A 27,947-nucleotide genomic window follows, 5' to 3' on the forward strand; every position below is an offset into this window, starting at 1 on the left:
CAGGACTAAATCTCAGCACATCTGGAGCAAACCTGTAGTCTTGCAGATCACAGGTACCCGTATCATGCCATGCACACGCAGAGTAGCGCGGAGGAAGTCAAGATGTGCAGTGATGCTGAGAGATATGCAAATCCATGTGCACGGTCCTTCCCTCAACTCTCCCTGAGGAATAAATCTGCATTTCATCAAGGTTCCTTTAGGTTGTAAATGCATTAAATATTCAGCATATATATTAAAATACAGCTGAGCTTAGAGAATATATGTAAAACTTCACCTCTACATTCAATCAAAAAAGAGGTCTTATCAGCTGATTATTTTCACTGGATTGTTTATTAAACATGAACCCGTAGACCTTCCTCTCTGCTGTTTTGGAGTGCGTGGTGATGGCAGTCAGGGCCTGGGTCTGGTTGAGACAGCCTGTAAACAGAGGCAAGGGAAGTAGACTTGAAAGTGCATGATCCAAACCAGAATTTTTATAATTCATGACTGAACACATTTTGTAACCATTTTCATGGTAATGCAGTGTTTGATTTGAAAATGGGTTTCAAAGGATGAATTTTGAGATTTTAAGTTTTCAAGTGATATATAATTTCTGATGATTTCTAAAGTGTGATAGAGAAAAAGGCAACAAAGAAGACTTTTTTTTGACAAAGGTCAGAACTCCTGTTATGATGTAGGTTTTTGAGGTGCACTCTTTGCCATAAATCAATCTATTACTTTTTCTGCATAATTATTAAGTACAATATTTGTACATAACTTACAAAGATTGGTAAAATATTGGTAAAATCTATATTCTGACTATATATAGTTTGTCATTATTAGATTAGGATTTAATTGTAATATAGTGATGTAAACTCAGGCGTCCCACTGAGGGGCGGGGGTGACAGTTAACAGATTAAGAATACCCTTATAATGTTTTATAAATATGGGCTTCATAGAAAGTGTTACGTAATTTTCAGTATCATTACTCCAATCTTCAGTGTCACATGGATCTTTCAGGAATCAATCTAATATGCTGATTTTCTGCTGAAGAAACATGGAAACAGTTGTGCTGCTTCTTATTTTTCTGGAAACCACACACACACACACACACACACACACACACACACACATACACATATATTGTCCTATTCAGGATTCTTTGATGAATAGAAAGTATATACATTTAAATAAATAAAAAAATAATTAAAAAAAACGGCATTTATTAAGATAAATCTTTTGTAACATTTCTGTCACTTTTGACCAATTCTTTTTTGAACAGTAGTGTAGATCCTTTCTTTCAGTGAAAATAGTGCTGTTATCCATTATTAAAGCTAGTTTGAGGCATATAATTAGAATCAAGTTTTCTTTGCATGGATAAGAGTCTTATCAACAACAAAAAAATTTGCTCTCTGTAAACGGTTTAATCTGATGTTCAAGCCAAGATCCACAAAAGCAAGTGGATCTTCAAACCACTTGCACATGTTTGATAGTGTTGCAATTACTTTATGATAATAAACAGCTGGCATTTGATCCAGCACTGATAGACAGCTGAGATTATAGAAGCATGATTACACATGATTACCACTGCGGTTGTTGCCATGACTACAGTTTGGCGGAGTGATGCAGTGACCCCAGATCCCCTGGCTACTGGCCAGAGCCCCGAACATGAAGCAACAGAGCCACTCAGACAGTCAAGACATCTCTGACAAACAAACAAGTCAATTGTAAGTAGCCAGACAACATCTGCTGCAAAACTATTTGCTGCTTTGCAGATTTTCTAATTTAAATGTGCCCAATATGAAACAGTGCATTTCTTCTAGTCAACATGATAAACCATAACATGAGCGCAAATGCAACAGATTCTAAACTTGTACTAAGTGGACAACAATCTGCTTAACAAACACTGAATGACTAAGACACTGCAATAGTTGAGACAAAAACAAATTTGTTATGTGACACTCAGCAACCACAATACCACTGTACAGTATAACTGATAAAGGCTTATATCCCTACTGAATAAATACAATAAAACCATCACAGAAAATGTTTTCACTACAAATAACCATTGCAAACATTGCAAACCATCAACTTTTAAATAGCATGAAATGCTATTTTGTGATGAATTTGCAAGGGACAACATAAACTACTGTATAAGCACTTTCTATGAAGCCCATATTTATAATACATTATAAGGGTATTCTTAAGGCATTATAATGAATGCATAATGCATTATAAAAAATAAAATATCAACTCATAAATAATCATAACAACAATTATAATATATCATAATACTTAGGTATTTGTGGTTAGAAGTTTAAGAGTATGATTATAACACACAATGAATACCATATTAAATCTGCTTAATTTACAGTATAATGGACTGTATCATATTTTGACATTGTTTAAGATCTGCACAGTATCTTACTACAGCTTGTGAGTGGTTAGATGTTGATTGTTTCCGGTGAAGCTAATGTTAATTAACTGATGTCAGCTTAATACTAAAACTGAAAAAAATGCAATGTTTTATAGCTAAATTGTTTTTTTTTGATGGTCCCCTTAATCAATTCACTATAAACAGATTTGCAACTAAATGCCAACTAACTCTCATTAGATTATGAATATGTTCAAGAATGGTAAAATCTAGTACAAAAAAAGCCAAAGTTTTAAAAGTTGTTTCCCGCAGATTGTCGAGACCTTGCTGGACTTTTCTGTCTTTTTAATTCTAACTTCGCAGCAGGCTCCAAATGCACATTAGTTCATAAAACTTACCAACCTCTGCATAAGTATGAAACAACCTGAATACTCTCTTTTAACATGATCTCCCAGATATGCAAAGATTATGAGAAGTTATGAACAATCAGTGGAGCCTACTTTCTCTTCTAAACAGGAAATGATCATGTCCTACAAGCACCTAGACATTCTGACTCTGCATATCTCAACTATATATTTCTCTGTGCACTCTTTATAAAGTCCCAGTCCCTAGTGGATTTCAAAAGTAGCTCCCTTGCATGCTCCTTCCACATTTACCCTGCGGGAGTAAGTGTGTGATGTTTATGTAGTTGCCATGACGAGAGATGTTCTTTAGAGAGAGACTGAGGAGGTGTTTTAATGATCTTCAGCACCCTCAGGTTTAGACAACCATTATAGCATCAGTCTCAAACATACACAAGTGCTTCTCTCTTCTCTGCAGGGTAACCGATGGTGGTTGGCTGAGGACCAAGGAGGGACTTTTTTCTGCTACGATACCACCCAGAAGCTTAATACCATCCTGATGATTACTACTGGAGCTGTTGACAAACAGATGATATTCTCATGCATATGAAATTACCTGAAGTTTATACATATCAGACCGGTGGCATTATTTAGGTTACCTCTCTTTATTTGCTGTCTCTTGAGAGACAAGCATTTTAAACTCGGATATCGGATTCATGAGAAACCAAACACAGCATGCAAAGAAAACAAGCGCTCCTGAGAGACATCCATATGCGTCACTTTTCCACATGCAAAAGTAATTCCCATAATGCTTGCTGTGAATCAACTCCATGACTTTAACAATGGCAAAATAATATCTCTTTGCAAATGCTCACATGCAAACAATTAAATGCATTCAAAAGCATTATAAATTTGATTTAAAGGAATCTGTGAATTACTTGCGAAATGTGCGCCTACACTATGCCATTTAATGGAGCCCCCGTGAGCATTTGGCTTTTGCTCCAGCACCTCCGCAGCACATTTGTCTTCATCTGAGGTAACTGCTGAGCTGTGTCTGTGGGACAGCTCCCATTCGTTCGGTTTGATGATTAAACAGATTTTGATTTGGCATACTGCTGTGTAAACTTCCTGTGTGGCTAACCCTCAGGTCTAGCCTCGCCTCTGGGCCCCCCCCAAGAGTCCCGAGCACCATTGCTGGTACCATCCGTCCAAATGACCATAGTTAAAAATGCCCGTTTAACTCCCTCATTTCTAGGTGTTCCTCCAGGTCATTCTCCTGTTTTTCGCAACAGCCATATCCCAAAGACTTTGTGAATATTAAATAGCACAGACTGTGGGAATGGCTCCCAAATGGGCAGCAGATGTTGTTCGAAGTCGAGGTGAGATTGTTTGGTCTCCAAATGGAGTTTGGATATTGCTAGTTGACAACACTTCACAGCATGTAACCACTAAAGATCGGCGACCACAGTTTCCACCAAAACATGATGGTAACAAATGATTTCGACCTCATCAAACCCTTTTATCGAATATTTACAAACCATATGGCTATTGCATAAACCTCAAGGGTTTTTAGGGTAAGTATCTTTTCATCTGTTGGTAATCACTATAAGCTCCATATGTTGTTAAGGTTCCTTAGGAACATTATCCTGAAGCTTTACTCTGATAAAAGGGGATATAATGTCTACCATAATCTCTTTAGAATAAAAGATGTGTCCTTTGTCTGGTAACATTATCTACTAAGAGGGGTGCCAACTCATGCCAGCTTCAGCTGCCGAACTGAATACTAACACTCTAGTCAGTACAAACTACAACTGCCTTCTGGTTACCTGCATCACCTGTCAGCTCTGAGAGGAACCAGACCAGTATAAGGAGTAAGATGAATGAGTAACTAGTGGAAAATCCTTTCAGAGTCTGTTTAAGATCCAGAAGCAGTCGTACCTTCAGGCGAATGCTGTATCAAACTCAGCGAGACGAAAGAAAGGAAATAGCTTGGAAGGATGAAGAAAGAAGCATGCAAACCCATTTTTAGGGATTTATACAACTCAAATCCTGCTTTTGACTCCATATAAATACTAATAATTGTTGTGATGATTAAAGTAGATGCTACAAGAAAGAGTTTATTTTAACATAACACAGAATGAGAATGTTTTATGTATACTCTACAGTATATGCATTTGTATTCATCATAGGACAAGGGATGCAAAGCAGAGCATTGTGGGTAAACATGCCTGGGAGCATCTATATTGAGTATATGATACATACTATATACTATGCATTGCTTATAGTGGTGTTAAGGCCGTTAACTACATCCACTAGAATGGAAACCACATCACAACTAGAATGATAACAGCAAAGAGGAACAATATCATTGGAATATCGTTTTTCCAGCTGATAAATCAGAATCCAGAGTTTGAGCATTTAAAGATGACGTGTGTCTATAATAACAAAACATTATCATCAGTTGGTGCAACCACACTAGTATAATTATCGATCTTGATGGAAATGGGCCTTTACTGACAAAAATTTCTTTAGATGGTTGTGACAGAATGAAACTACTGCCAATTTGTCATGTTCTAAATCCATCCTGTGACATCGATTCATTAGCGACATGAGAGCAGCACCTTGACAGAGTCAATGACATTCCAATTAAATTCAAATATCACAAATAACCATGAAAATTTACAGTAAACAGACTGTCATACCAAGAATGACAGGAAAAAAGAAAGACTACCTTGCGCTAGAAGTTTGTTGTTTGGTGTTCTCAGTGTATGTAGGCAGCTCTATCATCCTAGTAGAGACGGGGAAAGAGTGATGACTTCTTTCTTCGTCTGGTAACATCTTGCCGATTCCCTGCAGCTGAGGGCGGCCTCTGTAATTTATTATTTGTTCGGTTCTTATTATGGAAATACTTTCTCAATTGACTCTCACTTTTGTATATTTTCACAGTCATTATTTTCTTTCTTTAATCTCTCCCCCCCTCCCTCTTTGTTTATTTGATGTAATAACATGCTTGGTTTCGTTTCTATAGGCACAGCATACGTGAACCCTAAAAATGAGTTTTCTCTTTCAAAGGGACTTTGTTTATTTGTTCAGTCAGTCAGGTTGGGATAAAATGGCCAAGAGTGTCTATCATGAGGTGATCGCTGAACTGAACCATACATGCTGCTCTCTAGTGTACATTACCTCAAGTTCCTAATCCAATTTTCATGACTTAAAAAACTGCATGTTCTGTTTGGCTCAAATATCATAAGGTATTGCCAATGATTACTTTATACAAGGCTGGATGTCCCATTTTTCATGTAGAATTTCCCTGTACCATGTGTGGAAAGCTGCTTACTTAGCAAATTACATTATTTGACTCTTTGGGTAAATCTCACGAAACCTTTGGTCTTATTTCACACCAAAATCAAAAGACAGACACTCATTTTAGTACAAGTACAATTATTTTTTCATTGTGACATTATTTTGTTATATATTTTTTAAAACTTAAATATAGCTAAAAAACTTTGAAAACTTTTTATAAGCTAAAAAAAATATAAACACACACACATAAATATATTAAACAATATTCAATATATTATCAATAAAAATATATTATAAAATAGAAAATTATATGTAAAATTGTTAAATGTTTAAAATTATATACAAACACATTCATCTATCTCTAATTAAATATGCATATATTATTAGTGTAGTATATGATTGTAAAAAATTATTTTATTTGCAGTTATGAGAATAATGGCAATCACCATTGAGAATATTGCTAATTACTTCATAAAAAATGTTAAAACTCTGGCTGCACTAAGTCAAAATAATTAAATGCTTTAAAATGCTTTAAGCAAAACTTAATTGCTTACTTTTTATTTATTTTTTTGTTATCTTATTATGTGTGTGATTGACCCCCTTATTCTCACTTTAAGCTTATTATTATAACATCAGTGTATTCATGCTTACACACAGGCTGGACGTCTGGGTAGGAATAACACTGTCTAACTAGACTCAGGTGTGTAAACTTTAATAAGCATTAGTATTAGTAAAGATTAAGAGCCGGCGTTTAATCTTTGTTATTCATAGATGTCTCTCTATCGATCTCAAGAGCATCAGGATTAAAAAAGGCCAGGGGTGTCACTGACCGCTGACCCAAACCTCAGCTTTGATGACTGACCCCTAATGCCAAGTTGTCAAGGTCTGAAAGCTAAAAGGAAGACCGGCCTCTGACCTCTCAATGTCACTGCTGGTCTACAAGGGGTTAACAGCCATTAGGGTCCAGGGGTTAGGGTCTGAAACTCCCATGCCAATACATCACGTCCAACCCTGCCATCATCAGCAAAATTATTCAGTTCATGTTTTAAAGAGCAGTTGGTTCTGTTTTTTTCAGTTGTTTTCAGCTTGGATAAGTTTTTCAAATTGGGAAATCCAAATTCAAAATTGTAAATGACTCACAAACCATCCCTTCGAAATTAACATAATGTAGCACAAATTGATTTAAAAATGCATTACCCGCGTTTAAGAAATGTTTTATCTGGTAATCAGCACACGGTAAACAAATTAGCGAGTAATGAGAACACAATATTCATCACATTAGAGATGAAAACAAGCTGGAAAAAGATGTAAAGCAGAAAGAAAGACAATGAGCATTGAGTAAAAAAATGCCCTGCCAAATATTCTGATATATGACCTTTTGCTCCCTCCTACTGATGTCAGATCCTCCCCTCCCTTTTCCTTTTTCAAACCTCAGGAAAGGCCAGAAGCAAACCAAAATCCCCAGAGGCCAGCAGACCAGGCCCAGGGTCCAATACTTCATCACAAGCACCCAGAAGGCTTTGGGGTGGGTGAATGTATTTAAAGAGGGGGGAGGGGGGGCGGTTCAGGGTGATCTGGTGCCCTTGGGCAACAAAAATGACTAAGTACCTTAGCAGTGAAAATAAGGGCCCCAAAGACAAAGCGACTTCCTCTCCTGCTGCCCGTGTTTCATATCCACTGAATTAAAGGAGTCAGTTTGGCTGCACAGGTCAGTTCAGGCCTTACGGATGGGCTTCAGTTCAACAGGAATCCACAGGTCCTGGATAATCTTATCTAATCCAATATTAGCTGCATTTTTCATCTTAAATGCACAGATAAAAAGCCTTTGAAAGGGTTAATAGTGCAGGGCGCTTACAAGTGAGGGTCAGTATGAAGAGCGAAAGGCTTGCTGGGTAAATCTCCACAGCCCTCCATTTCAAGACTTCAAAGGTGGTGAAACGATATGGCACTTGACAGACAGAAGGACGACTGTGAAAACACTCCCATAAAAGAGTTATGTACTGTACTTAAGAGTTCAGAAAGATGAGGAAAAGATGGATTTCAAAAGCAAATATTTATTTAAATGCTGTAAGTTGATGCATAGAAGAGATTTAGAATTCTCAATTAAAAACAAGCTGTAGATAAGAGACAATAAAATAGGAACTACTGAAGGTAAGGTATTTTCTGTCAATAAGTCTGTAACTTATAACTTCTTAACTAATAACTTTTTTTGTGTAATTTTGCATAGTGAAGCTACATTCTTCATTTTTCTGTCCATGTATGCAGGACACCAAACACATGGTTGAATATTTTAAGGATTGAATACTCCGGTAGTGTGTATATGGTGGATGAAATCGAGTCTTTTAATCTAAGCTACAAAACTGGGGCCAGCGCAATTTTGGTGGGACTAAAGCATTTTAATAAGACAAATTATTTCTTTAGAAATGTGTGTGTAAACCTAAAAAGTCTATAAAACTTGCCAAGTCTACATTTATTTCATAGTAAAAATGTCATACAGTAAAAACTGTTATTTTGTGAAATATTATTATAATTTAATACAATATGCTTAAAAAATTATTGGTCCCACTTTATATTAGGTGGCCTTAACTACTATGTACTTACATAAAAAATAAGTACAATGTACTTACTGTGTTCATATTGTTTTGTAAAACACTTTTGCTGCTATTGAGGTGGGATAGGGGTAAGGTTAGGGAGAGGGTTGGAGGTATGGGTAAGTTTAAGGGTGGGTTAAGGTGTAAAGTATGGGTCAACAGTGTAATTATAAATGTAATTACAGAAGTTAAATACAGATGTAATTACATGTCGTTTTTTTTAAATATAAGTACAATGTAAAACCATGTATGTACACAATAAGTACATTGTACTACATTATTAATTAAAATGTAACTACATAGTAGTTAAGGCCACTTAATATAAAGTGGGTCCAAATTATTTATACCAGTTTTCATCATCATTACTCATTCTAATTTGGAGATTGCTGATTTGATGCTCTAGAAACATTTCTTATTATTAATGTTAAAAACAGTTGTGATGCTTTATGTTTTGGGGAAAAATATGATGTATTGTCAGGATTCTTTGATTAATAATAATAATAATAATAATAATAATAATAATAATAAAATAGAACTCTTTGTTAACATTTTACATATCTTTAACGTCACTTTAGTTTAATGTATCCTTGCTGGATAAAAGTACCGTTTCTTTAAAAAGAAAATTTTACAGACCCCAAACTTTTGAATTATAGGGTATGTATGTGTCAGTGACAAGGACTATGATTCCAGTGCTGAGAATCCCCCATCACTATCAACACACTCCCACTGCTGCACAGATCCAGTGTTTCTTGAAGACCCAGGGTTACCTGCCACTGACCTGTTATCAATGAGTTTGCACGAACTCCCTAAAGTTCATCTGTCAGTGAAGGTTTACATCTGCTCAGAAGGTTAAGTGTGTCTGACAGCTATTTTCTTTACTTTCCTGATTTGTGAGACTCACTGTTAAGAGTTGAATTGTGTGTGGTTTTAGTCTTTCTTTGTGTCTGCTTTAGTCCAGAAGAGAGCATCAGCTAGGGCAACTATTAAAACCCCAATCTCATTGTCACAGGGTTATGTGTGTTTTGAAAATCATGATTTTGTATATCACGATGAAATGTCTGTTGAGAGGCTACACAGATGCTGGGATAATTTGGTGTCGAGTCTGAACCATTTTAAAATTGTAATGATGCAGAATGTGGCATCAGAGATATTCGTCGACAAACAGCATCTGGCAAAAACTACATGTGGGATTTTACACAAGCCAAATGGCAATGGAGATGGCAGCACAGTGTCATTAGGGGTTTGTGGAGCAGACAGCTCACTAAAATCTGCAAGAACATACAAGCCAAGCCTTCATCTCTTATTCATCAAGGATGAGAAAGCAGGAGTAATATGAGAGCAGTATATTGAGGAAAATTAGTATATCTTATTGCAAGGATCAGAAGGCACAAAAGTGTGATATCAGCAGCCTGGCCTGTCGACAAAGACAAAACTCTCTTTCTGTCCATTTTAATGAGCTATTGTTTGTAAAGTGGTCACTTCCTAAACCTATAGAGGCAGGAAGCTCTATTTCAGGGGTATTTCAAAAGATTAAGGTTATGTGGTGGATGCGTCATGCCACACACATCAGTGCCGATGGGGAGTATTCCCAATCCGGTGATGCCATGGAAAAAAGCATGTTCAGCAAAGGAGGAAATTAGTTCATGCTTTCTGCAACTTTAAGAGATGCACTTCCTGTGACCCATCTTGGCCTCAGGAATGAGGTCACCATTATTAGGTATGTCTTTCTCATGTATTGTGTCACTCATTTACCTTGCTGTGCAATGACATAATTAAACAAACATATATTCTATTAACTGTAGAAATATTATTATTATTTTTTAAATAATTTATTTAAAAATGCTACAATGCTCTATCATTGTCCTATGTACAATTTTTATTATAAAGCATAATCAAACTATATATTATTATATTCTACAAAGTATACATAGAATGTAACAATTTCTTCTGTTATGAGGAAACCTATCTGAGAGGTAAGGCTCAAGCCACTGGAGTATGGATATTTGCCAATATTTTATTCTTAGATTTCACTTTTAGACTATTTCACTCTTTTCTGTATTATTGATCAAACAAAAATATAATGACCATGAGAGACGTCTTTCAAAAACATTTAAATATTTAACTGACCCCAAACTTTTGAATGTTAGTGTATCATGTTAATGTACGAGTAACAATACTAGCAATGCTTGCCTTCACACAGCACCTCTTATGATCATCATAACATGTATCACCTGTAAGCAGCAATTTCGATGTCCAGATTCATCTTCTGGTTCATCAGTTCTTCATGGTCCCCACTCTGATCCTTCATCTAGAACTGAAGATCTGCCTCCTCCTCCTCCAGCTGACAAATGTAATTCTGACCAGAGACAGCACAGTGGTGAGATATTGAGAACCGCTGCAGTAGAATATGATCAGTGAGCGTTTGTACCTCCAGCTCCTCTATCTCCTCCAGGTATTTGGCTTTCTTTGATTCTATTTCGGCCTCCAACTCATCTCAATGCTTCTCCAGCTCTGCCACTTCTTTCTGCAGCTCTACAATCTACAATCACACATATACAGCTCCAGAAAAGACTGAGCGTATGTGTGTGATTTAAGGCTAGTTATTAATGGTTTTAAATTATGTACTGATGAATTCATTTTTATTCATTAAAAATATATACAATTAATAATGCATATGAAAGATGGTACACCACAGCCAACAACATTCACAATATATTGGGAGCTCCTTCAATACTCTTTAAAAGGCATCTTAGGTGACACCCCATGAAGTTGGTCAGAGTCTGCAGAGCTACAATCTAGACATAGGGCAGCTAATTTAAAGAAGCTAAAATATAAGAATGTTTTATTTGTTTAACTTTTTTTCATCACTATATAATTTCCATAATTCCCTTTGAGTGATTTCATATTTTTGATGACTTTATAATGTGAAAAATTGAGTCTTTCACTGTGCATGAACATAAACTGATGCGGATCCACATTGTGTAACAACACAGCTGAGCTGAGCTTAACATAACATTATGTTGTAATTAATGGCTATTTTAGTCTTAGCCTAGCAATTGTGAGAACATGTCTGAAAACAGTTGCTGTTTCATGTTGCATATTCAACCCATCAACAAACACAAAGCAGAGAGCTGTCAGCCACACCTCTGTGCACGAGCTGCCATGCTGTGAGTAATTACTGTAATCAGGTAAGTTAAACAGTCAGCTGTCAGAGATGGATGGAAATTGCACGCTCTGTTTCTCTTTCAGGTAGATCATGGTTATTAACAAGCTGATGATATGTCAACAGATGAAAATAGTTGTTACGCTGAATAAGGCAGTCTGCAATCCCCCCACCATCAGAGAAAATGTGCCATAACTGTGCCGTAATATACAGCTCAATGATAACTGATTTCACCACCAACAGTTTGTTTAGGCAAACTGTCTCAGAGAGCAACTAGATCACTAGTATCTATCCCTAATGGCAGGAGAGATAGGGTGACGAGTATATTAGAGATGTGTCCAAAAACAAAGACATCTGCTGCTGCCAAGTTAGATCGGCAAATCATAGAAAGCATTTTAAGAAAACTGGCCCGAATCTCTTTTTTTTTTGTCTTTATATAGTAATTTATTTAAAACTACATTAAAAATGTAACTGATGTAATGATTTGAAATCTGCTCTTCTATGAAGAGTATTTTTTAAATTGTAAATAAGAATTTATTCATTAAAAATGTGTCAAGGTCAATACATCCCTTAAAATATCAGTTAATTTGACAGCAAAGTTAGCTAAGGATGTAAAATATAATGTGCTTCAACTTTCCAAAAACCTGCTATTCATGAATTAATAACTCATAATATTCGTAAAAAGGCTAAAATAAAACAATTAAATTAAATAATGTGCTTTTAATTTTCTATGATTAATTAGTAAATCATGATTAATTAGTGCATGTGTTTGAAATTTATATTTCATAAGACATTTGCCTTCTCTTTCTCCTGGACACTCTTATTTGTCACTGACGCTTTAAATAGGCTTCCACGAGAACACAATGGTATGAATTCAAGGGAGTTTCATAAATACTGAATATTTCTTGACTACAATACAATATTTCCCAGTAAAAATGGGATTAACAGCTTCAGAAGCCATTATTCTTTGCACCAACCACTGAACTGCACAGAATGAATTGGATATCATAGGAGACAGCTACGCTGCTTTCAAAAACTGACCGGTTGAAGGGATTTTAGTAGCCAGAATGTTACATAAACATTGGATTCGGATGTGCCTTGAAGCCTTCTTACCTTGCATTCTGCAAAGGTTTCTGACTCAAGCTAAGAAACATAACTGATAGGAGAGAAAAATACAGAGAGAATGTTGTATGAATGGAGGGAGCAAGATGCAGCGGAGCAGACTGTCCATCGCTGATCAGGGAACAGGATCCTGTGTTATGAGAGTGAGCAGTGTGGTTGAGGTCAGTTTATTTTAAGAGGGGCTATGACCACAACCCCAATAATTAGAACCAATCCACCCTGTTCGTTATCTCAAACGTGAAGGTGTCACTTGTGGCTGACCAATGATTTTCTCGCTCTTCAGAATGTAAACTGAAGCAGTGAATGGCTCCTAATCATTCCAAACATACATCCTAAATGTTTTCCCTTTACGTGAATGAAGCGTCACTTATTCTTCTCTGCCTCTTTTTTTCACCCTAAAGTTTCTCTTCCTGTCGGTGAGGGAGGCTGACAGGTGAGATTTTATTACTACGTCTCCTGAGGCACAGCAGGAATGTGTGAAGTTTATGAAGTTTACGATTGAGGGAGAGAGTGCGTTGGCAGACTGTGAAATGTATTGTTCATAATGGAAGACAGTGAGTGAGATAAACACAGTTAGAGACGATGCACTCCTCAGATGCTCCTGGTGCTATCTCTCAGAATAATCACTCCGGGCAGCAGGAGTTCTCTTACTTTATTTCTCTGCTGTCAGTCTGACTGAGGACGCTGCATTATGAAACACCATCCCCCACAGAAACTCCTCAGCTTTTACCCGCTCTCCTAAATGCTGATTTTCAGCATTAGGGGCTAACACAGGAACTAGCGTCTGATGCTGAGCTGCTGAGGTGGTGGGAGTTCAGGTCAATAATTTGAGTTTAGCTGTGGCCATGTACACACTGAACAGGTTTGAGAGTAACAAGTGCATTTAAATGTGGGGCCGATTCCCCTTAATGACTGTTCTGTGACTACAGGTTACAAGAGCATGAAACAGCAAGACAAACATACGTAGACAAGTACCTCTATCCCTCAAACTCAAAGGCTCATTTTTGTTTGCACAATAACAGACTAGCTAGGAAGTCGATGTCACCTAAAATTAAACATTTAGGAGCCAAATTACTTTACTTTACACATGACAATTGTTCAAATGGTTTGTCAGCAGCATTTGGTTACCTTTCAATGTTATTCAATCCTGATTGATCCTGATTGTATTTATGACATAAATGTCACTGCTTTGTAGAAATATTTCTGCCTGTTCATATAAAATATATCAATTGAATTATAATCATAAAAAATAGGCTGAAACGCCATGCTTAAATGTTGCAGTTTTTTTAGAGGTGAAATATTATTACTACCAAACAAAGTCTCCTGTACAATGGATTTTACAATGGATATCGAATGTTACTACATTAAACAACCAATGTGTAACAAAGTTCGTGGGGTGGAAGGAAGAGGACAAAGGGGTCGGCGGGACTGCTGACAGGTTTATTTAAACAAAAAGAACTAAAAAGATTGCAAACACCTAAACGGTGACTTTTATTCTGCCACTTCAACACGGCTTCCGTTTTACTCTTTCCGGTTTCGGTTTCGGTTTCCGGCTCGAGTCAGCAGTCCGTCTCTCTCTCGCTTGCTTCTGTCTCTCCTGGCGTTTTATACTCTCTCCACGCCAATTACTAGAACAAGAAACAGGTGATGATAATTTTTGCCCAAACCACTCACTTACCGCTCGTCTCCTGATTCTCTCTCCCGCTGCAGACGTCGCTAAACCACGCCCCCCCTGCCACATACCCCCACCGCCCGACTCAGGCCGGGGAGCCATCCGGCCTGCAGCCCCCCCCCCATTTCTGGAGAGGAAGTCGGCCACCGCCATCTGAACACCCGGCCTGTGGATCACCTTGAACTTAAAAGGCTGAAGAGCTAGATACCAACGAGTGATCCGCGCGTTGGTATCCTTCATGCGGTGGAGCCACTGCAGCGGAGCGTGGTCCGAACAGAGGGTGAACTCCCGTCCCAGGAGATAATAGCGGAGGGTGAGGACGGCCCATCTGATGGCAAGGCACTCTTTCTCGATGGTGCTGTACTTAGCCTCTCTCTTCGAGAGCTTCCGGCTAATGTACAGCACCGGCCGTTCCTCCCCCTCTATCTCCTGGGACAGGACTGCCCCCAGCCCCCTGTCCGATGCGTCTGTCTGCAACAGAAAAGGGAGAGAAAAATCAGGAGAGTGTAACAACGGCCCGCCACACAGAGCAGCCTTGACCTGAGTAAAGGCCTGCTGACACGGCTCCGTCCACTGGACCGTATCTGGCACCTCCTTTTTAGTAAGGTCAGTCAAAGGGCTGGTGAGGTCCGAATAATTAGGAATAAACCGTCTATAATATCCCGCCAGCCCCAAGAACTGCCTTACCTCCTTTTTGGTCTTGGGACGTGGACAGGTCGCAATAGCGGCTGTCTTATCAATTTGGGGACGCACCTGCCCATGCCCCAAGTGGAAGCCCAGATACCTTACTTCCACACGCCCAATCGCACACTTCTTTGGGTTGGCCGTGAGCCCCGCTCCCCTCAGCGACCGCAGGACAGCCCTCAGATGCTGCATATGCCGCTGCCAATCATTACTAAATATAACTATATCATCTAGGTAGGCAGCCGCATACGCAGCATGGGGCCGCAGAATCCTATCCATGAGGCGCTGAAAGGTAGCTGGGGCCCCGAACAAGCCAAACGGAAGGGTAACAAATTGGTGTAATCCAAACGGCGTTGTGAAAGCTGTCTTTTCTCTGGACAATGGAGACAAGGGGATCTGCCAATAGCCCTTTGTTAAGTCCAATGTCGAATAAAAATGAGCCGTGCCTAGCCGATCAAGCAACTCGTCAACCCGCGGCATTGGATACGCGTCGAATTTCGACACAGCATTCACCTTGCGGTAATCTACACAGAATCGGACTGAGCCGTCCGTTTTCGGAACTAAAACTATCGGGCTCGCCCAGTTACTATTAGATTCTTCTATTACCCCCATGTCAAGCATAGCGCCTAATTCAGCCTGAACCACTTTTCTCCTGTGCTCAGGTAAACGATACGGCCGGCTGCGAACTACCACGCCCGGCTCGGTCTCGATATGGTGCTGAATCAGGTTAGTACGGCCCGGTAGGGGCGAGAAGACGTCGGCGAACTCCGCCTGCAATTTTGTTAGATCAGTGAGTTGGGACGGCGAGAGGTGATCTCCAGCTGGAGCCAGGGCGAAGGATTGTGGTTTGATATTCGCCTCTGGCCCGAGATCATCCTCTCCGCCAATCACCGTTGCCAACATCACTGATTCCACCTCATTCCATTTTTTTAGGAGATTGAGGTGGTAGATCTGACGGGAACCGTTCCTATCGGACCGTATTACCTCATAATCGAGATCCCCGACCTGTCGTGCAACCTCAAACGGTCCCTGCCACTTAGCCATTAATTTGGAGCTCGACGTTGGGAGTAATACAAGTACTTTCTCTCCCGGTGCAAATTTGCGTAACCTAGTTCCCCTGTTATAAAGCTGGCTCTGGCGGTCCTGGGCTTGTAACAAATTCTCCATTGATAGCCGCCCCAATGTGTGGAGTTTTGTTCTCAAGTCCAGCACATACTGAATTTCGTTTTTGCCCTGAGATGGTCCCTCCTCCCAAGTTTCTCTCAGTACGTCGAGCACCCCCCGGGGCTGGCGTCCATAGAGAAGCTCGAAGGGGGAAAACCCCGTGGAGGCTTGCGGGACCTCTCGCACAGCGAATAACAAGGGCTCTAGCCACCTATCCCAATTTTTGGCATCTTCGTGAACAAACTTACGGATCATGGATTTAAGTGTGCGATTAAATCGTTCGACCAGGCCGTCGGTTTGTGGGTGATAGACGCTAGTTCGAATCGATTTAATGCCCAACAATCCGTACAGTTCGCGTAACGTACGTGACATAAACGCCGTGCCCTGATCGGTGAGGATTTCTTTTGGAACCCCCACCCGGGAGATAAGACGAAACAGGGCGTCCGCAACACTTTTAGCGGAAATGTTGCGGAGGGCCACCGCTTCAGGATATCGCGTTGCATAATCAACTATGACTAATGCAAAGCGATGTCCTCGTGCCGATCGCTCTAATGGCCCGATGAGGTCCATACCAATTCTTTCGAAGGGGACCTGCATTAAGGGAAGAGGGCGCAAAGGCGCTTTTGGGGCGGCCGGTGGGTTTACCAACTGACATTCCGGACAAGACGCGCACCACCTGCGCACGTTGTCATGAATGCCCGGCCAAAAGAAACGGGCCATGAGGCGATTTAGTGTTGCGGCCTGTCCCAAATGGCCCGCCATAGGATTAGAATGAGCCGCCTGGAAAAGCATTTCCCTGCGGCCCTTTGGAATTAACAACTGGGTTGTATTTAATTTTGTCCGAGCGTCTTGGGTCACTCTATACAACCGGTCTTTTAAAATGGCAAAATACGGATAGGAGAGCGGGAGGGCAGGTTGGAGAGACTGGCCATCGATGGCGCGGACCTGTTGAAACGCATGTTTCAGTGTCTCATCCTGAGACTGCTCCAGAGGAAAGTCATCACGCTCCGAGAGAATTAGTCTCCCGATTTCGCTCGGTTCCCCTGAAGCAGACCCCAGCGGCCCTGACTCAGTTTCTCCCACCTGTACCCTCGCGGTCTCCTTCCGTGCCTTATTTCCCCAAGAGGCATCCGCACATAACGACCCCAATAACACCGTAAATGCGGGCCAATTCGTTCCCAAGATTATTGGATGCCGGAGGTGGGGACTAACCGCCACCTCTACACTATGCTTTTGTCCCCGGAATTGAATGCTAATTGGGACAACCGGATACTCCACCACCTCCCCGTGTACGCACCGCACCTTAACCATGCGGCTTGTATCCAATGCCCCCGGTTGAATCAGGCTTTGATGGATTGAGGTTTGGTTACACCCTGAATCCACCAAGGCCGGATATGTACCCCCCTTGATACTCACTGGTATTTGGTACTCGCCAGCCTGACCGGGGGTGACCTGTGGGACGTCCGGGACCCGGATCAACGTCCCCACCTCCATCATTGGACACCTGTCCACGAAATGCTCCGGGTCCCCGCAACGCCAACAGGCCAGCCCAGACCTACCCGCCGCCCCAGTGGCAGGGAGTGGATTGGAGAATTGGCGCAGAGAGAGTGGAGAAACGGAAGCACTGTCCCCTCCGGCAGCCACAAACCCCGCCCCCCTGGGCGGGGCCCTGGGACTCGCGAAATGGCCTTGGTCAGACCCGCCCCGCCCCCGGGGCGGGACACGAGGAGGGCCGGGTGGACGGGACCTAGGGAGAGGGACAGGGCGAGAGAGAGAGGGGGAAGAGAGAGAAGGAGAGAGAGAGTTAGTAGGTGGGGGTGCGCCGACCCCTGGGCACGCCACCATGTGGTCCTCCGCCAGGTGGATGGCCGAGTCCAGCGACGTGGGGCGGTGGCACTGGACCCACTCGGCCGTCTTTTTGGGAAGCCGAGCGATGAACTGCTCCAGCACCACCAGGTCGACGACATGCTCCACGTCGCTTCCCTCGGCTAGTAGCCACTTGCGGCAGGAGTCCCGGAGCTGCTGGGCCATCGCGAAGGGTCGACCGGCTTCGCCCAAGTCCAGGGACCGGAACCGCTGGCGGTGTTGTTCGGGCGACCGGCCGACCCGCTGGATGACGGCCCTCTTTAGGTCATCGAAGACCAGGAGGTTCGCCACCGGAAGTTGTTGGGCGGCCACCTGGGCTTCTCCGGAGAGCAGGGGAATGAGGCGCACCGGCCACTGCTCTCGGGGCCACCCGCAGGCCTCCGCCGACTTCTCAAAAAGCTCCAGGAAGGCCTCCGGATCGTCCTGGGGCCCCATCTTGTGCAGCGGTAGATGCATGGGCGCCGCGGGCGGCCCGGCGGCCTCGGCACGAACCTCCCGGTCGATCCAGCTCCGGAACCTCTCGCGGTCCTCCTGCTGGGCCTGGACAATGGCCTGGAAACGCCTCTCCTGATCCGTCCTCAGGTCCAGCAGGGCCTGGTGTTGTTCGCGGTGAAGGCCCGCGAGGGAGGCGATAATATCCGCAAGCGGCGTGGCGGCCGGACTTTGCATGGCGGCGGTGACGGTCCTACTTCCTCCCGGGTTTCGGCACCAGTGTAACAAAGTTCGTGGGGTGGAAGGAAGAGGACAAAGGGGTCGGCGGGACTGCTGACAGGTTTATTTAAACAAAAAGAACTAAAAAGATTGCAAACACCTAAACGGTGACTTTTATTCTGCCACTTCAACACGGCTTCCGTTTTACTCTTTCCGGTTTCGGTTTCGGTTTCCGGCTCGAGTCAGCAGTCCGTCTCTCTCTCGCTTGCTTCTGTCTCTCCTGGCGTTTTATACTCTCTCCACGCCAATTACTAGAACAAGAAACAGGTGATGATAATTTTTGCCCAAACCACTCACTTACCGCTCGTCTCCTGATTCTCTCTCCCGCTGCAGACGTCGCTAAACCACGCCCCCCCTGCCACACAATGATAATTCTAGCATTTTTAAACATTTTTAGAATTCCATTTATTACACCAACTCTCTGTTGCAAATATTTTATATACAACCAATAATTCACTAATAATGACTCAGCGAGGGAGGTTTTGTGAACATAGGTAAAAGCTCTAATCGATTCACTGAGCGAGTCCGATTCAACCTGCTAACTCACATGCAAGTTCAAGACCATTCTGTACTGGTTCATAAGAAGCATATTTTCTTAAATCAGATGGTGTTCATTATTTCACATAGGAAGTTGGTGTGCATTCTAATTAGACTTCATCTGCCTGGACTAAAATATCCACCAAAGTGGATTCAAATGTAATTATTTTTTTGTGTAATTTGCAACCAATTTAGTTTGGAGCCCTGGTGTGACTTTGGATGGTTCAGAGCTGTGTCACTGATGCAAAAGTGTGTTGTTGAAGGTAAATGCACTCATCAAGTTCTTGAGGATATTCATGTCAGTCTCTTTGGAGACGTCCTTCACTTTGCCTCCAGTCAACTTAACCCAGCTGCTCTTGCTCCTTTCCTGCAGCATCAATGGCAGCAGCCCTCGAGGCTCTGGACTCAAACTGAAAAGCAGGAAAGGTTCACTGCTTTAAGTTTCTTGCATCTCTGAAGAAGAGAAACCATCCATCAAATTCTGCAGAGAGCAGGCAATGAAGATGAATCACTGATTATTCCCAGAAGAAAGAAGAGTAAAAATGAAGGCCCATCATGTGAGCAGGTGCAACCAGTCAAAAATCCTCCTCCAATTACTGTTCCCCCCAAATCCCAATCAATATCAATTGTGAGCGAAACAATTGGACCTTGTGCAGCGCTAATGAATCAAAGAACTAGTTTTTGGTTCTGGAACCACCTGAGAGAGAGAGCAATGAATGGAAAAGCTGACTAAATAAAAACAGGGAAGGGTGGTAAAGGATGTGTTTGTGCATGCGTGAGCTGGTTTTTTGTGCATGCACAACTTTTGGCAGAAGAGCAGGAGTTGTTCTTGGCCTGCTTATTTTACACCCACACACAACACACACACTAGAAATCTCTGAAAGCCTATAGAGGCTCTCCTGTGTCTTCTTGTAAAAGCGATCTATTCTCATCTCCAGACTCTTTCTGCATAGAAGCCTGGGAAAGGCTCCAGATCTCTGATTACTGCCGCAACCCTGGTTGAGAGCAGCCACTCCTGGTGCAAATGGGGTTAAAGGGCACTGATGCTGTAGGATGACCTTTAGAGAGCCATCACTCCTCAAAAGACACAGAGGGGACAATAGTGTTCTGTAATAGATGTGGACAGAGCTCTCTGTCCCACAAAACTGTCCCTTGAAGTAAAGTATGAAAGAGGAAGGAAAAAAACAAGCAAACCAGCCACACTGAGATGTGTTAAGGATGATTCTGTCATTATTTAAAGGCTTATTTAATTATTATAGACCTTTTTACAGTGTTTGATAGTGTCCATTTCAATTGACTTTCATAATATAGAAAAGAGCAGCTATTAAAGAAGAAGAAAGTGACGTGACATTCAGCCAAGTATGGTGACCCATACTCAGAATTTGTGCTCTGCATTTAACCCATCCGAAGTGCACACACACACACACACACACACACTAAGAACACACACCCGGAGCAGTGGGCAGCCATTTATGCTGCGGCGCCCGGGGAGCAGTTGGGGGTTCGATGCCTTGCTCAAGGTCACCTAAATCATGTTATTGAAGGTGGGGAGAGAACTGTAAATGCACTCCCCCCACCCACAATTCCTGCCGGCCCGAGGCTCGAACTCACAACCTTTGATTGGGAGTCCGACTCTCTAACCATTACGCCGCAACTCCCCAATTATGCTACATTTCTCCTTATCCCACAGAATAAAGTACTTTTTTGTGTGTGAACTAATCCTTTAAAAGGAACAATTCAAGATGATACAAACTCGACTGACAGAAGTAAGTTCACACACACCGTGGACAGCCATTTTTTTTGTGGCACCCGGCAAACACAGTGCTGTACATCCACTCTCCCAAACTACAATCCCTGCCGTCACTGAGACTTGAACCCACTATCTTTGGATTACAAGTCCAATTCTCTAACCATTAGGCCACAACTGCTCAAATGCCCCAATGTACAACAAAAAAATAAAACAATGGTCCCACTTGAAAAATTTGAAAGGCAATATGAATAAGTTTAGACAACTTTACAACTCAAATAATAAACTAAAGACTTAATTTAAGAGCTTTAAAAAATAATGAGCTTTACATTTCATCCTTTAAACTCCCTGAAATGCTGGTTTTATGTACTTATACAACACAACTTATTTCATGTTCTCTCATGTATGTATACTTGTAACAGCCTTATTTTAACTCTTTTATAAGGTTATATATATATATTTTTTTTCTGTGGTTATCAAATTACTGTAAAATGTTATGATATTTTATTTTTTATCAAATAAGTCTCTTTGAAAGGAGTCAAGGCAATATTTATTTGATCCAAAAATACAGTAAAGACAGTAATATTGTTAAACATTTACATAAACAAAATTAGCATATTGTGATAAAGTTCATTATTTTCCATAATGTAATGATAAAAATTAAACTTTCATATATTTTAGATTCATTGCACACCAACTGAAATATTTCAGGTCTTTTATTGTTTTAATACTGATGATTTTGGCATACAGCTCATGAAAACCCCAAAATCCTATCTAAAAAAATTAGCATATTTCATTCGACCAAAAAAAGAAAAGTGTTTTTGAAAAAGTCAACCTTCAAATAATTATGTTCAGTTATGCACTCAATACTTGGTCGGGAGTCCTTTTGCAGAAATGACTGCTTCAATGCGGCGTGGCATGGAGGCAATCAGCCTATGGCACTGCTGAGGTGTGATGGAGGCCCAGGATGCAAAATCTCCTGATAGCTAGCTGCATTGACCCTGCCCTTGATAAAACACAGTGGACCAACACCAGCAGCTGACATGGCACCCCAGACCATCACTGACTGTGGGTACTTGACACTGGACTTCAGGCATTTTAGCATTTCCTTCTCCCCAGTCTTCCTCCAGACTCTGGCACCATGATTTCTGAATGACATGCAAAATTTGCTTTCATCCGAAAAAAGTACTTTGGACCACTGAGCAACAGTCCAGTGCTGCTTCTCTGTAGCCCATTTCCTGCACACGCCTGTGCACGGTGGCTCTGGATGTTTCTACTCCAGACTCAGTCCACAATCTTCCTCAGGGTCCGGTCACCTCTTCTAGTTATACAGTGTTTTTTGCCACACTTTTTCCTTCCCACAGACTTCCCACTGAGGTGCCTTGATACAGCACTCTGGGAACAGCCTATTCATTCAGAAATTTCTTTCTGTGTCTTACCCTTTCGCTTGAGGGTGTCAATAATGGCCTTCTGGACAGCAGTCAGGTCGGCAGTCTTACACATGATTGCGGTTTTGAGTAATGAACCAGGCTGGGAGTTTTTAAAAGCCTCAGGAATCTTTTGCAGGTGTTTAGAGTTAATTAGTTGATTGGGTTAATAGCTCGTTTAGAGAACCTTTTCATGATATGCAAATTTTTTGAGATATGAATTTTGGGTTTTCATGAGCTGTATGCCAAATTCATCAGTATTAAAACAATAAAAGACCTGAAATATTTCAGTTGGTGTGCAATGAATCTAAAATATATGAAAGTTTAATTTTTATCATTACATTGGTGTGCAATGAATCTAAAATATATGAAAGTTTAATTTTTATCATTACATTATGGAAAATAATGAACTTTATCACAATATGCTAATTAGAAGGACCTGTATGTGTATAATGTGAAATGCTAAAATGCCTGAAGTCCAGTGTCAAGTACCCACAGTCAGTGATGGTCTGGGGTGCCATGTCAGCTGCTGGTGTTGGTCCACTGTGTTTTATCAAGGGCAGGGTCAATGCAGCTAGCTATCAGGAGATTTTGCATCCTGGGCCTCCATCACACCTCAGCAGTGCCACAGGCTGATTGCCTCCATGCCACGCCGCATTGAAGCAGTCATTTCTGCAAAAGGACTCCCGACCAAGTATTGAGTGCATAACTGAACATAATTATTTGAAGGTTGACTTTTTTTGTATTAAAAACACTTTCCTTTTTTTGGTCGAATGAAATATGCAAATTTTTTTAGATAGGATTTTTGGGTTTTCATGAGTTGTATGCCAAAATCATCAGTATTAAAACAATAAAAGACCTGAAATATTTCAGTTGGTGTGCAATGAATCTAAAATATATGAAATTTTTAATTTATTAATTTTTATCATTACATTATGGAAAATAATGAACTTTATCACAATATGCTAATTTTTTTAGAAGGACCTGTATGTGTGTATATATATATATATATATATATATATATATATATATATATTTGCTTTTAATATATTTAAACATGTAATTTACTCCTGTGATGGCAAAGCCATTACTATAGTATTCAGTGTCACATGATCTTTCATAAATCATTCAGTATGCTGATTTGGTAGCTAAGACAGCTTTCTTATTTTTATCGATGTTGAAAAAAGTAGTGCTGCTTAACATTTTTCAGCAGCAATCAGTTGAGATTATTAAAATTTATTACAATTCTCACTGTTTTACTGTCACTTTTAATCAATCTAATGCAGAATAAATTCATTTAAAAAAATAACTTACCCCAAATGTTTGAAAAGCAGATTATATGCTACAAAAGCTGTCAATTTAGCTTGTACTCACAATGTCAACAGTCATTGAGGTGTCAGAGTCGATGTCTCTATCTGTGTGTAAATCACCAGTTTGCTGTAGTACTCTTTGATGTTCATGATGAATGGAGTGATATCAAAGGAGGAGAACTGCAGGGATACAGTAGGAGAACCTCCATCCGGAGTCCTGGGCTCACATAATTTCTCCATCCTCTGTGGACAAACACAACAATATGACTTTCGTTTTCTCCTCAGGTAACAATATCCGCCCGTGCGAAACAGGGCAGCTGTTCATTAATCTGGGTCTGATGAAGTGTTCATGAAGAGGAGATTGAGTCTCAGATTGTTCTCCTCAATGTGAAAAATGAGTGAGTAAGCAGCAGATGTATGAAGATAATAACAACAGTTAATAAAACAAGAAGAACTTCTGTTTTCATTTCATATGCCTGAACTGTGAGTTATGTTGCACATCCCAGAGGGAGGTCAATGGAAATTTCTGTTTTCAGCACTTGAGTACCCGCAGACTCCCCATATATTCTTTCATTCTGTGTTTTGAGGGACCGTGTTTCCTGTCAGTCTCCATTCCGCAAAACCTGTTCCCCTTACGATCAGAGGAGACACTTTAAATGGCCAAACCCCTAAAAGACCATTCCAAGAATTCAGAGGTCTAATGTAAAATTGCCTTTTCTGATAACAACTAAGAAGTAACAAGAAGTGTTATTGATGCAACATTCTGCATGGTCTTACCGTTTCATGGCAGCCAGCTGCTCTTTATAGATGGCCACTTGCTCTTGCAGGGCCAGGCAGTCAGGGGTAAATGCTTCCACCTCCTGAGCGGGGCAGCAGAAATAAAGGTCAATTCAAACACAAAGCACTTACCCTCAACATCTTCTATCCTGAGCATCATCGGTGCCACCAAGTTTCCCCAGCAAAGACAGTAATGCAGGGAAGAAGAGATCCACATATGTAGACCGACATCCAACGTTCAGACAAAGCTGCACTTTATTCGGCTCATCTGGGTATCTTAAGTGCCCGATTAATTGGCGATGAATTCAATTACTCAGAGTGAAAGCATTTGCATGTGAATGCTGCAATGTGACGGTGGGTCTGGGCAGCAGAGAAGGCGCATTGCACACACACGCTTCTCTGGAACCCAGAATTGGCACAGTGGCTGATGTTCCCGTTATCTCAGCGTGAACACAAGCCCAGTACTGGAGAGAGTCTAGACAATGTTTCAATGCTGATTTGCTTTCTCTATTCCACACCGCCAAAGGGCTGAACTTCACAATGGTGGACGCATTCCAATTAGATGCTTGAAATCATACTTTCTCATGCATTTTTTTTTCTCATATAACCACTGTCTTTAAAATGCTAGTTCAAACAGGTTTAGTGAATCCAAACTAGTGAAGATACAAAAATGCATATAGAATACCAAGTTTATGTTTCTAAAGAATTTTATTTATACAGCTGCCACTCCACTTCTAAATGAACTTTCTGACTACCTCTATGGTTCTATTCCTGTTTTGTTCTTTCCCTCAGCCCAGCCGTAGAGCTAAGCCCTGCTATGTTGCATCTAGGAGATATGAAAGGCTGAATGAGTGAATTATTAGGCATGGTGAAAGCTTTCCCACATCTGCTCTTTTACTGGAGATGTGCTCTGACATCTGTGGGGTGGCGGAGTGGTTTCTACACAAAGCAGCTCGGGTTTCAGAGTGGCCACTGGCCAGGAGTAAGCAGGGCCTGTAATCAGGACTCTCCAGAGCGGATCTGGGAGCAGCAGCTCTGCTGTGCCACTCCAGGGACTTTCACACACCTCCACTGGAGACAGAACACCCACCAGCCACAGCACAGGCTAACACTACCATCTGGTGGTGGGGAAGTGTAGAGCTTAGCAAAAGTTCATATAAAAGCCTACATTCTGGTGTATAATTGCAAAGATTTAATTCTGGTGGGAAGGTGTGAGTTTAAGAAGTGATTAAGGTTACTGCAAAGTGTTACTACCCTGCAATAATAGATTTTTTTTTTCTGTATCAAGTTTCTTTAGATGAAATTTCATAAGACAATATATGTGGATATTTTTATTGAATCAGTGTTGATATTGTTAACTAAAACCAACTTTTTAAAATAGTATTTGGTAACTGAACTATAAATAAAATTGAATATTAAATAAATAAATAAAAACTACTTAAGTTGAAGTACTAAAAGTACTAAATCTGACGAAAAAAAAAAGAAAAGTTAAAGGTAAACAGGAATATACATAAAAGAACAAATTACAAAATCTCAACCAAATTACTGAAACAAGCTCAAATTAAAATCTCAATAATAATAATAATAATAGTAGTAAATCAAACTAAAATAAAACAGTACTGGGGGTTTTGTGTTTGTCAAACGGTATGTAAAGTAATATACTATATTTGTACTCTAGTGATTTATTGTGTGAATAGGAAACTGACTTTACACATCCACTAAAATGATCTTGGGGCAGTTGGTCTAAAATTAAATAGCAAAAATAGCAAAAAAAAATTCTGAGAAATAAAAATAACAAATAATTTCTTTAAAGAGTGACTTTGGTATTGATATAATTTATCAAAAGCTGTGGAATTTAACTTTAAGTGTGGTGGAAATGCCCAAATACTTTTTGGAGCCTGTCTATACACTGCATAGGAAATCACATCTGCAGTATTCATGGCATTACCACAGAAACATCTTCTGGTTCTTGCTGGATGAGTCTCTTGTGCTCAACCACCTGATCGTATTTCATCTGCAGACGCCGCAGTTCACCCTTTAGCTCCTCTGTGTTGCATAAAATCTCCTCCTGAGGGAAACAACTGGCCAGTAGCAAAGAAAGAACCAATAAAATAGATCATGTACTAAAGAAACTATGACATTTGAGGAGAAAACAAACACAACTTATGAATTACATTTCATCAAGTGAGGCATAAATGTGCAGCACCACCCAGGCCAGAGTTTCTGAGTGGTTCTTTCTATTTCCGCAGTCTTTCTAACACAGACTCCAGACTGTAGTCCACAGGACAGCTGATGTTGATGGTGCTGGTGGAGATCTGCTCTGACTCCAGCCTCCAGAGATTCGTTTTCCTCTTCTAAACACCAAACCTACAATAGCCACATAACACATGGAACGAATTCCAAAAGTAGAGGACATGTAGCATATACGAATAAATACTTATGTTCAAACTGTTGTATCATATTTCACAACGCAGTAGAGGACACTGTGACTGCAGCATCTTCATGGCCTTAATATGATTTTCCTCACACCCTCGGGCAAATGACTGACCCCATTAAACCTCATGGAAATATGATAATTGGGCCACACACAGGGAACCCGTTAAATCCAGCATGAGCACAGATAGTTGTTACCCAGCAGAACCAAGGGTGTGTATGAGTGGGAAGATTTTCATGTCTCACGACATCAACGGCTTGTTTATTTTCTGTGTAAGCAAAATATTGAAGGAAGAGAGGAAATACCAAAGCACAAAAGAGCTTATGTTTATTTAGAATTTAAAGTAAGAATACAGAGTGAAGTCATTGTTACATGAGTCAGTTTAGGTTTTTAGATGGAAATACATGCCTAGTTTCCAGATATACAGTATCTCTGTGTGTGACTGTATACATGTGGACATGTGTGTGTGTGTGTGTGTGTCTATATATATATATATATATAGATAGTACAGACCAAAAGTTTGGAAGTTTGGACACACCTTCTCATTCAAAGAGTTTTCTTTATTTTCATGACTATGAAAGAGAGTCACACTGAAGGCATCAAGGGCTATTTGACCAAGAAGGAGAGTGATGACCTGTCCTCCACAGTCACCGGACCTGAACCCAATCCAGATGGTTTAGGGGTGAGCTGGACCGCAGACAGAAGGCAAAAGGACCAACAAGTGCTAAGCATCTCTCGGGGAACT

The 27,947-nt window shown here is 40.8% G+C and overlaps 1 pseudogene; it reads right to left on the reverse strand.

The window, feature by feature from the left end:
- Positions 1-324: 324 nt before the first annotated feature.
- On the reverse strand, positions 325-27,321 carry LOC113058013 (keratin, type II cytoskeletal-like; annotated as a pseudogene).
- Between the last annotated feature and the right edge of the window lie 626 nt (positions 27,322-27,947).

This window comes from Carassius auratus, chromosome 39 (assembly GCF_003368295.1).
Source record: "Carassius auratus strain Wakin chromosome 39, ASM336829v1, whole genome shotgun sequence".
In the NCBI taxonomy this organism is placed as follows: domain Eukaryota; kingdom Metazoa; phylum Chordata; class Actinopteri; order Cypriniformes; family Cyprinidae; genus Carassius; species Carassius auratus.